Source organism: Protopterus annectens, chromosome 2.part1 (assembly GCF_019279795.1).
Source record: "Protopterus annectens isolate FY-2018-M chromosome 2.part1, PAN1.0, whole genome shotgun sequence".
In the NCBI taxonomy this organism is placed as follows: Eukaryota; Metazoa; Chordata; order Ceratodontiformes; family Protopteridae; genus Protopterus; species Protopterus annectens.
Genome location: NC_056729.1, coordinates 747434733 through 747447030, shown reverse-complemented (window position 1 = coordinate 747447030; position 12298 = coordinate 747434733). Strand labels below are relative to the sequence as shown.

The following is a 12298-nucleotide window of genomic DNA, read 5'->3' as shown; positions in this document are numbered from 1 at the left end:
TGGTTACCACTGCTAAATCAGTGCTCTTGGTCAGTGTCCAGTAAGATAAATGCAGGGTGAGGTCAGAGGGGAAGTATCTAGGTGGGCAGTATGCTTGATGTATCCTAACAACCTGCTGCTGTGCCTGAAGCTGCTGCTGATGGTAATTCTTTTTTAATCCGAACCACATTAACTCAGCACAGCCTCAGTCTGTACTCATTGACACTGTATCACCAATCCCTGAAACCTCAATGGCTCCTTTTTGGGTACCCTAAATGTGACCCTTCTCTGGGTGAGTCCATCTTCTCAGGAAATCAGTCATACAGTACACATTATTAGGCTTAGCAAGCAAAGGATGCAATGAGAAGTTGCACAGTTCTGAGCATGCCTCCTTAATGTTGTCATACTCACTGCACTGGTCACAGACTCTAGCTGTTGGGGTGGCTAGTTCACTGATGTCAGAACATTGCTGCTGGCTCCTGGATTAACTTGAAATGTCCCATGAAGCTCCTTGTCTCCAGCAGAAGTCATAGAGACATTGGATTGTCTCCTCAACCATTCCCAATATGAGAACTCGCTATCGGCTGCTTCATCCTGTTTCTCCTGGCTAGCTTTACTGGCAACTCAAATCTGTTACCAAACTCAGATCCCCAGCAGTGATGATGGATGCCTTACCTCTGTGCCACTGGAATAGCCTATTGACTGTAGCCTTTGCAAAAGTCATACCAGATTCTATATAAACAGTTGCTCTACTGCAGCTGTTGCTTTTGTTTTATATTTATTTTTTTCTAAAAATTATAAACAGGCATGAGACAATGATGCAAATCTGTACAAGTCTTGCAGAGATGGGCTTGGGATTTTTGGCAGGAGAATTATTACTTCTGCTTTTCACTGTTTAGGGATACTGCCAGTTTTTAGAAAGGTGTTCTTAGGCAGTTACTAGTTGCAAGTCCATGAGATCATTAAGGAGTCTATCTCAAATTTCCAACTACTCTAAAGAAGTGCCTGGTTAAGTGACTTGCTCAAGGCCATGCTGCAGGCAAAATGGAGGCTGAAGAATCAAACCCTAAAAAACAGGGGCTAGCTCATTAACAACTCAAAGTCTTAATCCACTACACTAACTCAATAGTATGTTGTACTTGATTTAAAGTGAATGTGCTGAAGACATGAAGGCATTTGGAGTATTGTCCATTACAACCTGGTCGACCATTTGAACAAATAGCTTTAATCTACTTGTTTACCTCGGAGAGGTGAAAGGGTAAATTGAAGAGTCAGTGTGTTGGGTTGTTTACCTTGGAGAGGTGATGGGGTAAAGTGAGGAGTCAGTGTGTTGGGTTGCTTACCTCAGAGAGGTGAAGGGATAAAGGGAAAAGTCCGTCTGTTGAGTAGCTAGTATCAATAATCGGGGATTTTTGCTCTTGCTGTTTGGTAAGGTGGTATTCTGTCACCTACTGCAAGAAAATGGAATACTAATTATTCCACCTGGGCTTTTTAACCATTATCTAGGGGGAATTTGACTAAAGCTACATTTACATGTCTGCAGCCTCGTCTATAAGCTAATTTAGCTCTTGCCATAAGAGTCTTGGCTTACTGTTCAGGGGGTATGTTTTTCTACCTTATTTATTAATCATGCATGTACTCTAAAAGTTACAATATCACTTCCAAGTTGGAGGCTTCTATTTGACTTGTATTAGGCCCACACCACACTCTCCTGTAGAGGTCCTTTTCTAAAAGTAGGAATGAAAAAAGGAAGAGAGATGTCCAATCTACTTTCTTTCAGTAAGAAGGATTTTCTCATTGGGGGGTATATTTATACATTGCTAGAGGGCAGTATTAGAATCTTGCGGAGACACAACTGGAAACTAATCACAGTAATTGTGAGTCTGGCTAGTAGAGTTGCACTATTTTATTTTGGGTACAAGACAGTTTTATCTGGGTGTGGTTTATGCTATTTGGAGAAGACAGTCATTATGCTATTATGATCACTTCATAAGGAGTAAGGATATGACAGAGAATGTAGGTAAGCACAATTATTCATTACTTACCATTGTAGTATCATGTTCTTTGGTTAGTTCTAGCTGGAGAAGGAAACAGTAATGGTTATCTTTGTGAAAAGGTGCACTTGAATGGGGTGATTATTTGGTCCAAGCTGAGACTAAAATCTGCTAATGTAAAGAAATTACGATTATTTATAAATGTAACAATGTCATTTAGAATGAAATCAATGTCTTTTATTAGAGATTGCAAGTGAGAGAGTGAAAAAAAAACTGTCTTCAACCTGCGGGTTTCGGAGCCGACTTGGCAGTACACTCCAGCCTTGGAGCCTAAAGCTGGGCCCCTCTTCTCCTACTCATAATGACTCTCCCTCTATCCCTCAGATCAACTTTTGTGCTAGAAATACACAATCATCACCAAAACACCAGCAAATGCTATCCACACCATCCACAGAACACCTCAGGGCTTAAATGACACAGGAGAGGGAAGGACCTGAGTCACTTCTGCCAGATCCTCCCAGGTTCTGAGGAAGGGGGAAGGAGGGTGGGAAAGGTTGAAGACAAATGAAGCAACAACTCAAATGGACTGTTATAGTAAGAACATAACTTTTTTTATCTGAAGTTGTCTTCATTTGGTCTTCAACCTGCAGGACAGAGTCCCCGGCTACATCACTCCCGGGTGGCCCTCATGGAAGAATATTTCAAAGCACAGAAGAGCTAAAGGAGGCTCTACTTCTGGAACAGACATCCAACTTGTAATGTGATAAAAAGGTATGACAGGACACCCACGTAGCTGCTGAGAAAATGTCATCAATAGGTACTCTGGACCAGAAGGCCACAGAGGTAGATACAGACCGAGTTAAGTGAGCCTTGACATGATTAGGAAGAGGAATGCCTTTGTTGGCCAATGCAATACACTCTTGAGATCCAGTCTGGCTAATCTGGAAGTAGCAAAAAGAAAAAAGCTGGTCTGTTTTTCTGAAAGATTTTGTCCTATCCAAGTAAAAACACAGCTGTCTTTGACTGTCAAGTAAATGAAGTTTGCATTCTTCCCTGTTTTGAAAATTGGGAAAAAAGACAGGGAGATTAATCACTTGGTTAATGTTGGCCTCTGAAGCAACCTTGGGCATAAAGGAGGGATTAGGGTGAAGATTGGGGTTTTATGGATAAGGCGTGAAGTTCCAAAACCCTCCTAGCAGAGGTGATAGCCAGTAAGAAGGCAGTCTTCCAAGACAATAACTGCAAATTAATTGTGGCCTCTGGTTCAAAGGGAGCAGAAAAGTACAGTTTTGTACCTACCACAAATGTAGATGTTCGAGTGTTCACACTGCTGCAGTCATCACACTTGGGTTATCCTGCCATCAGGTGGTCCCACAGTCGGCCAGAGTTCCAAAGTCTTGGTCCGGCGTCAGTTGCTGTCGCTTCTTCCCTGACGTCAGTGCGCCAGAGGTATATAATATGCATCCAACGCCATTTTCTTCAGTTTTTCTTGCACCAAATGTCAGGTGCCCCCAAGTGGGTAGGCAATACATATTGCTAATCAAAAATATACATATAAAATAAAAACAATACCTTCAGTTACCAGCAAATACACCCCAAAGGTTGTATAGGATAGAAGGGTAAAGATAAGTCCAGCTAGTTCAGCGGAGATGGAGGGAGGGTAACCTAGACTGTAGCAGTGTGAACACTCGAACATCTACATTTATGGTAGGTACAAAACTGTACTGTGTTCGTGTTACACTGCTGCAGTCATCACACTTGGGTTGAATCCCAAAGCTAAGTTTGGGTGGCTGGTCTATAAAGAGTTAGGATTGGCTAAGAGGCCCTGCAGAACTGCAGTGGCAAATCCTGCTCTGGATTTAGAGTAAAGAGGCAAGTGGTAATGCTTGGTGAAGGTGTGCACTGAACTCCAAGTTGCAGCCTCCAAAACTTCCTTGGTAGGTACTCCTCTGAGAAAGGCTGCTGAAGTGGCTGTTGCCCTGGTGGAATGAGGCCTAATGTTATTAGGGACTGATTTTCCACAATGTGTGTAGCAGTACCGAATATAGTGTCCTATCTATTTGGATATAGTCTGCTTTGAGATAGCCTTGCCTTGTGATCCTGCAGCATATGCTACAAACAGTTGACCAGTTTTCCTGAAAGCTTTTGTTTTGTCCAAGTAGAAGCGTAACTGCCTGTGTATGTCCAAAGAATGCAGAAGTTTCTCCCCTTTATTTTGGGGGTTTGGATAAAAAGTAGGCAAATGGATGGTTTGGTCAAGAGCCACACTAGATACCACCTTTGGCATGAAGGTAGGGTTTGTCCTTAAAGATACCCTATCCTGATGAAAAATTATAAAAGGTTCCACTGCCATTAATGCCTGTAGCTCTGAGACTCTTTGTGCTCTGAAGTTACTGCCAGGAGCAGAGCTGTTTTCCATGATAAAAATTTTAGATCGGCTGGCTCAAAAGGTGGTAGGGTCAGTTTTTCCAAAAAGAAATTGAGGTCCCAAATTGGTGTTGGTGCTCTCCGGGGCGGTCTTGTGTTTTTAGCCCCTCTGAGGTACTGCTTTAGCAAGGGATGAGAGAATAAAGGAGGATCCGTGTTGTAATGTGCAGAAATGGCAGAGGCGTGAATCTTAACTGACGAAAAGGATAGGCCTCTGTCCAGCATCTCAGTTAAGTATTGTAAAATCTGAGGAATGTTCGGAACAAGAGGGTCAAGGCTGTAAGCCTGGTTCCAGGCGCAGAATCTCTTCCATTTTTCTGACTAAGCTTTCCTGGTGCTAGGCCTCCTGGCCTCCAAAATGACATCTGTAACAGCTTGAGAGAGAGGTGTTGCCTGTTTAACTAAAGTATCTGCCATGCAGCCAGGTTTAGGGTTTTGAGCTGACCGTGCAGGATCTGATTGTTTTGTTGAGTCAGAAGGTGTGGAATTTGGGGCAAAATCCATGGTGGGCCCTGAGCCAAGTTCCTTAAGATAGGGTAAGCAGTGCTGGCATGGCCAGTCTGGAGCAATCAGGATCATCTGTGGTTTTTCTCGTCTGGCTTTTAGGAGTACCTTTGAAAGGAGAGGCAGTGGTGGGAAGGCATAGACTTTTCGGTTTTTCCAGCTGAACAGGAGAGCATCCACTTTCCATGCTTGTTTGTGATAAGTCCTTGTGCAGAATTTTTGTAGTTGGCAATTCAGAGGGGGAGGCAAAAATATCTATGTCTGGGCATCCCCATTTTTGTGTTATGCTGAAGATGTGTGGATTCAATTTCCATTCGTGAGGGTCAATGATATTTCTGCTTAGGTCGTCTGCCAGAGTATTTTTCTTTCCTGGCAGGAATTGTGCTTGCAGGTGAACTTGGTACGTTAGAGCTGTGTTCTACAAGGTCATGGCTTGCCTGCATAGGGGATAAGAATGAGTGCCCCCTTGTTTGTTTATGTACCACATTACTGTGGTGTTGTCTGTCTTTAGTAATAGTTGTCCTGGATGTAGAAGGTCCTTGAAAGCTGTTAGGGCATTTTGAACAGCCAACATCTCTTTTCGATTGATGTGAAGATGCATCTGGTCTGTGGGTCCACTTGCCCTGAATGCATGTTCCTGCCATGTGTGCTCCCTAGGCATAATCCGAACCATCTGTTAGAGTTTGCCTGGCTGTGGGTTGGGTAAAAGGCTGACCCTTGTTTAGGTGACATGTCTGTGCCCACCATCGAAACTCCTGTTGTAGGCAGGGAATTATTGGAATTACTGCTTCTAGACTGTGAGAATGTTGAGTCCAAACACTTTTTAGGTACCATTGTAATTTCCTCATATGCAGTCTGGCATATGGTATTAGTAGTATGCAGGATGCCATGAATCCCAGGGCCTGCAAAAGTTTTCTTGCAGGGAGATGGGACGTTTTTGCCAGTAGTTGAAAATATTGAGTTAATTGTATGCAGGATGCCATGAATCCCAGGGCCTGCAAAAGTTTTCTTGCAGGGAGATGGGACGTTTTTGCCAGTAGTTGAAAATATTGAGTTAATTGTACTTGTTTGGCTGGCGTGAGGTAAGCCATCTGGGCCGTTGTATTTAAGCTGGCACCCAGGAATGTAATTTGTTGTGAGGACACTAGTTTTGACTTCTTTTCGTTTACTGTGTACCCTAGAGAAATTAGCAACTTTTTCACAAACGCCAGATGCTGTAGAAGAATATCTTTTGTCTTTGCTTGAATGAGGCAGTCATCCAGGTATGGATATATTTGAATTCATTTTTGTCTGCAAAATGCAATTACTGGTGCCTGGCACTTTGTGAAGACCTTGGGCACAGTAGATAAGCCAAAGGGCAGTACAGAGAATTGGTAGTGCATTGTACCAGCTTTGAATCGGAGGTATCTTCTGCAATTTTGTCTGATAGGGACATGCAGGTATGCCTCTTTGAGGTCCAGAGTAACAAGCCAAGCCTTCTTGCCCAGCATGGATAGAAGCTGCTGTAATGTCAACATTTTGAATTTCGGAATATCCAGGTAAGTATTCAGAATTGAAAGGTCCAGTATAGGCCTCCAGGCTTTGTCCTTTCTGGGGACCAGGAAGAGTCTTGAGTAAAATCCTTGTCCGTGTTCCTGTTGTGGTACTTTTTGTATAGCTCTCATGTCCATGAGGGCTGAAATTTGTTTTTGTGCCTCTGCCCATTGATTTTGTGGCAGGTCTGGCATTCCTTTTAGCTTTGGTAAAGTATGGAAGTTGAATCTGTAACCTTGAGACACAATATTCAGGACCCATTTGTCTTGGGTGATTGTTTGCCAGTTTTCAGAAAAAAGTGCTAGTTTTCCTCCTAAGGGAGCTTCCAGAAGGGACGTGCTTGGCGTACGCAAAGGAAAGTCATTGTGACTGTTTCCTGTAAGGTTGAGATTTGTCCTCACCTCCTTTTGGGGTAGAGGTGCCCCACTGTCATTGTCTGTTTGAGCTTTGGGGTTGAGATCTGCCTCTTGGGCATCTGTATCTGCCTCTCTGTGGCCTGTCTGACACCAGAAAGGACCAATTTTTTGTTGGCCAATTTCTGCTAAACTGAGGTGGCTGTACCTGTAAGAAATCCTTGACTGTTTGCATAGATTTAGCTTTATCCTCCATTTTCTTTAATACCTCTTCTGCCTTAACACCAAACAAGGTATCATGTTGTAAAGGAGCATCGAATAACTTTGCCTTAACATGTTCAGGTAAACTCTGTTCTTTTAACCAAGCATGTCTTCGAATAACAGAACCTGTAACTGCGGCTCTACAAGAGGCTTCTAAAGAATCAAAACCACATTGCAGAGTATGTTTTCCCACGTGTTCAACTGCATGCAATAAATCTTGCATTTCTTTACAATCAGGAGCTTCTGAGATAGCAAGCATTTTCTGTTTTAACTGAGCCATTAAATATTGTTGGTACTTAAGCATGTGAAACTGGCAATTTAAAGCTCTTACTGCTAAAGTTGCAGACGTGTATACTTTCTTCCCCCATCTATCCAAAGCTCTGGAATCTCTGTCAGAGGGTACTGGATTTTTTGCAATGGAAGCCTTAACCCCTTTTGGACCCTGGGAAATAGTTTCTGGATCAGCAGAAGGGTTTTTGTAAAGACACTTGTGAGAGTCAGGGACTCTATAATACCTATCTGGCTGGGCTGGAGCAGGGGGCAAAGAGTCAGGAGATAAGCTGGATTCAGAGAACACATCATCCACAATGTCTAGCACAGGCGGAATAGCCAGGGGCCTGTGCTGAGGCAATAAGAGAAATCCCTGAGCCTTTTCTTGGATTCTGAGTATTCCTGACTTTCCCAATGGAAATGTTCCCTTATGGTATGTAGAGTTTCCCCAAAAGAGTAATCCTCAGAGGAGAGGCTGAAGGGACAGATTCCTCAGCATTAGAGTCCTCATAGGGGGGTAAAGAGTATCCCTGGTCTGAAGAGGAATCAGAGGAAATGGAAACCTTATCAGAGGAGTCATAGTCTGTATCCTGCCTAGGCCTTTTCTCAGGAGGGGGATGGGAACCCCTGATTAGAGTAACGAGGTCTTCGGCCATTTTAAGCGTCTGTTTCTTAGGCATGGAGGACTGTCCAGGAGAATGCTGTACTTGTTTCTTTGTCTTTAATGGTACCTTTGCCTTGGCTGTTGTTTTAATGGTAAGTTGTGAAGGTCTGAAAACACCCTCAGAAGCTGGTGCTTGCTCAGCGACTCCGGACCCATCTGAGGGATTAGTTTCCGTAGGCCCAATACCTTGAGTTTCCAGAGGCCTAGTTGTCTCCACGTGGGAGTCTGAGGCGGCCTGTGGCTCTGAGGTAGCTGGTGTCAGGGGCTGCGAAAGCGCCTCACTGAGAACCGGAGACTGGCCTAGAAGAGGTTTCGTCGTCAGTTTTGGACCTCGGATGCCTGTCTTTATCCTTGTCTTTGCGTTTTTTCAGAATTGCGGTCGTCGGTTGATCCGACGGCATAGTATAATTGAACCTTCGGCCAAAGTAGTGCAAAGCAAAATCAAAACGTCCTTTTATAGTGCGTTTGTTAAATCTAGCAAAAAACCGACAACTAGTGACGTCGTGATCAGGGCCGAGGCATGGAATACAGTAAGAGTGGAAATCCTTATGAGGTATTTGCTTGCCAGAAGAAGGAGAAAAGTAGAAGATATGTGTTTGAGGTTTAGAAAGTTTGCCTTAGAATTTAGCATTTTGGGGTGGAAGTAGTAAAATATGGGATTGTAGTTCTACTGTCTCCTCAAGGAGTTTTACTATCATTTTACTGATGTTGACTGTAAAATAGAAAGGTGGGAATTCATGAACTCTGCGAATGGGTAGTAGGGGTAGACAGGGCTCATATTGTTGGGGTTAATAGAGACTGGAGGGAGCTAGAGACAGGAAGTTGTTATTAGCTGTAACTGTGTCCACCAAGCTGTGGGCAAGGTTTGCAGTACTGCTATTTTTTTAGGTATATTTTATTGATGCTTATTGTATTTCAGAATTTCGTTGCATTTACAAGTTGAGAAGATTGTAGATTCATATAGTACTCTTGGCTTAGCTGCATTAGTTTTTATTCTGACCTTGTATTTTAAGTTCCCAGTAATATTGGTATTTATGGGCGTTTCTGCCACTCTTGCAGTCACCCATGTCCAGTTCCTAATCAACTTGAATGTTACCTTACATGATAATATCCTCTCTATTGTCATGAATAAAACCCAAACCCAAATAATTCTTTCAGTTATGATTAATGTTCTGAGAAGGTCAACAATTTGGATTAAGGGAAAATTCCTCATAAAATCGTGTATTTCCAGAATAAAAAAAAAAAGAAATGTTCCCCTTTAGTTAAGCTTATTGTGTTATTTGTGTCTGTAAATTGAACTCAGTCATAACTTCAACTGCTAGTGTTTTGATTGCATAGAAGGAAAAGTTATGCTATAGTGTTTCTTAAAGCCAATGTCCATGTTCTGTCATACTGAACAACTAAATTCACTTCATCTTTATTGTTTTTTTTTTTTCAAAAGGTGTTTGAAATGTCCCAGTTGAGCCATAAATAACGTGTCTGATACAGAATGATCAGACTGGGAAAAGTATATTGCTACTTGACTTGTCAGTCATTTTACATCCAACGGTGTGTGTCTGTGGGCATTCATCCAAGTTTCGAGTGTCAGGGCTGTCGCTTGCATATAATCTATTTCTGATTGTTTCCTGCATTTGATTAGATAAACCAAATTTTTAGAAGTGCTTGTAAAGAATCTTGTACATTGCAACTACTGTTCTATTAATTTATGTTGGAAGCAGTACAAGTCATCTGACATGTTTTGCACCTTGGATGGCTGCAGAGTTTTGTGCCATTATGGACTGTTATGTTCTAGTCTCTGCATGCTTTTTACAAGAAGATTCCGGTGGGTTAAATGGCAGTAGTGGGGAGTGTAAAATGTTTCTCAGATTGCCATTGTCACTAAACAATGTTCATGTTAAGTTTTTGTCGAGTATATTGAGTTAAAAATTATGTGGTGTAACAAGTGGAAGTTTGTAGCGGGAATTCTTTGCTGTATTCTGGAGCAGCTGTTCCCATTTTACCATCATTGCTGTGTCTATTGCCCTGTCTAATTCCTTGGCACAGTGACCTTGAGCAAGCATAGCTTCTTTTAATGAAGATCTCCATAGTTATGGGGCAACAATATGAACTTTTAAATTGTGTAATCCATCTTTTCTGTGTGTGCTGTTTGCACCTTGATAGGCTGCTGGTCTGTGGGTGGTTGTACTTTACAGGAGAGCCATGTAGTTTTTAAGATCCCAATGTTCTATATCATTATACTTTAAAACAGGTCAATTAATCCTCAGCTGAAAAATCTGCCATATGTCCAACTCCAGCAGCATTTCTAGATTCTTTACTTACCAGTCATAGCAGATGATCAAGAAGAAAAGACGTCTGAACTACCAGAGTTTTGATCAGTACAGTAACCAAGGCGTACCATTTTACAGCTTGGACAAGTACCTCAGTATGCCTCGGTGTAGCACAAGCTGTGGGCAGGACACCTGCACTACTGTCCTTAACTTACTAGGTTTACAAATACAGAGAATGTGGCAGCCTTAGTGGTGATATACTCCTGGATCTAGCCAAAGCCTTTGGTTTTGTTTCCAGGTGTAGATTGGTAGGAAACCCATCTACACTTTGATGTTAAAATCTTTACTGTCCTGGAATTGAGATGGTACCTCTGTGGCCAAGTTATGAGTGTAACATGCACCTAGTCTCCCCTTTGGCTCAGTTCTTGACCCAGTACTTTTCTCTCTTTAATGGAAATGGTTATCTAACAGCTGCATCCTGATCCTGGAAGTGTAGTAATTTTGCCTACTAACCATAGTCTTCATCTCTGCATTGAACTCCGTCATAACTTTAACTTACTATACAGCTGTCTGATATTTTTGTACCAAGCTGTTAATTTCTCAGAAAACAGCCTTATGTTCATCAGTACATATAGAAGTATCCCAAACAAGTTTTCCACAAAATCTCATCTCTCTAGAACTATTGAAAGGATGTACTAATATAAATGTCTTGAGAGATGAATAGATCCATGCTGTCATTCAATCTGCATATTAGCAGCATGGTATAGAAATTTGAGAAGCTGGGCATTTCCTTATTTGTTACTATTATGGAATGTTCCTTCTTAGCCTGATCCATCTTTTCTGTGTCTCACTCTTTCCTGCACTTATTTCTTTTGATGTCTTTCTGGACTTATGCATTCAACCACCAGCTTACCTTATATACTTTATTTTCATACCTGGCTCTGCTGCATACCTGTCTTGTAGTCCTCACACCTGTTTCATGTTCTTGAGGTGCTGGAGCCCTGAGTGTTTCCTTGAACTCTTGTGCTTTTGCCCTAGTCCACTTCTAGGTCTTCAGCCTAGTCTCTTTTGATAATTGAGCCTTCTCTGACCATTGCTTGCAGCTGATTGTGGCCATTAGTGGTTTAGGCTGTGGTCCAGCTGTTTCACTGAGGATGACTTTGCAATCTCTGAGACTACCCCAATGCCTTTTCCCTACTGGAAGGGAGGTCTACCCGAGTTGCATGTTTGCTACTTTTGTATGTGGTCTTGTGACTGACACTCAGTGAACCACTTGTTGTCCACAATCAAGCCATTTGCCTGACAGAAGTCTAGAATGGCCTCTCCTTCACTATTCCTGTTGCACCACACTTGTTGGACGCAAGCAATCCTGATATCTTGCTCGTCTGTCCTGATATGAGTATTCAGATTTCCCATTTGTCAGCATCAACTTATGTTGTCCTGATTTAGCGAGTAGGTCCTGCAGCTGCTGCCTGAATGTACTGTTTCCTCACTGTCACAACCCTGCTGTGGAGCATATACTGAGATTATGACTACTGACCCATCTTTACACTGGAGTCTGATTGCCATGAGTCTGTCACTAACCCTGATGACATCCTTCACTATCTTAAGACTCTTTCACCAATATCCATCCCATTTCTTATCCCACAAAAGTAGAAGATGCTGTATCCCAAGCCAAGTGGCTTTGCTGCCGTGCCATTCCATCTTGTCTACGAGATACAAAGGATGCCCAGTATCCCCCTTACCATCATGTTCTCACTTCCAAGCTGCGTCCTTTCAGTGAACCTAAATTTAGTGCAGCACTCCTTAGCTCATGTTTGTCAGGGTGATTGGTGTTACATCCAGCTTTTGCTCAGCAGAGCTATCCCAGGTAACCCAAGGTGGGCAGCTAGACACTGGCTGGCCAGTAGCTTATTGACTCAAGGCAGCTGGGTCTTATGGGAAATACACATACTGATCAAGAGAGGCACATAGACTCCTCCTACCATTAGCATGGATCCCTGGCATAGTTGGGAGTAGGCCAGGTCCTCAATCTACTTATCATAG

General features: G+C 42.6%; 1 protein-coding gene across 3 annotated transcripts in view; it reads left to right on the top strand.

Moving 5' to 3' along the window:
* ASAH1 (N-acylsphingosine amidohydrolase 1) overlaps window positions 1-12298 on the top strand; it is a 977824-nt gene that overhangs the window by 483717 nt on the left and 481809 nt on the right. The window lies entirely within an intron of this gene.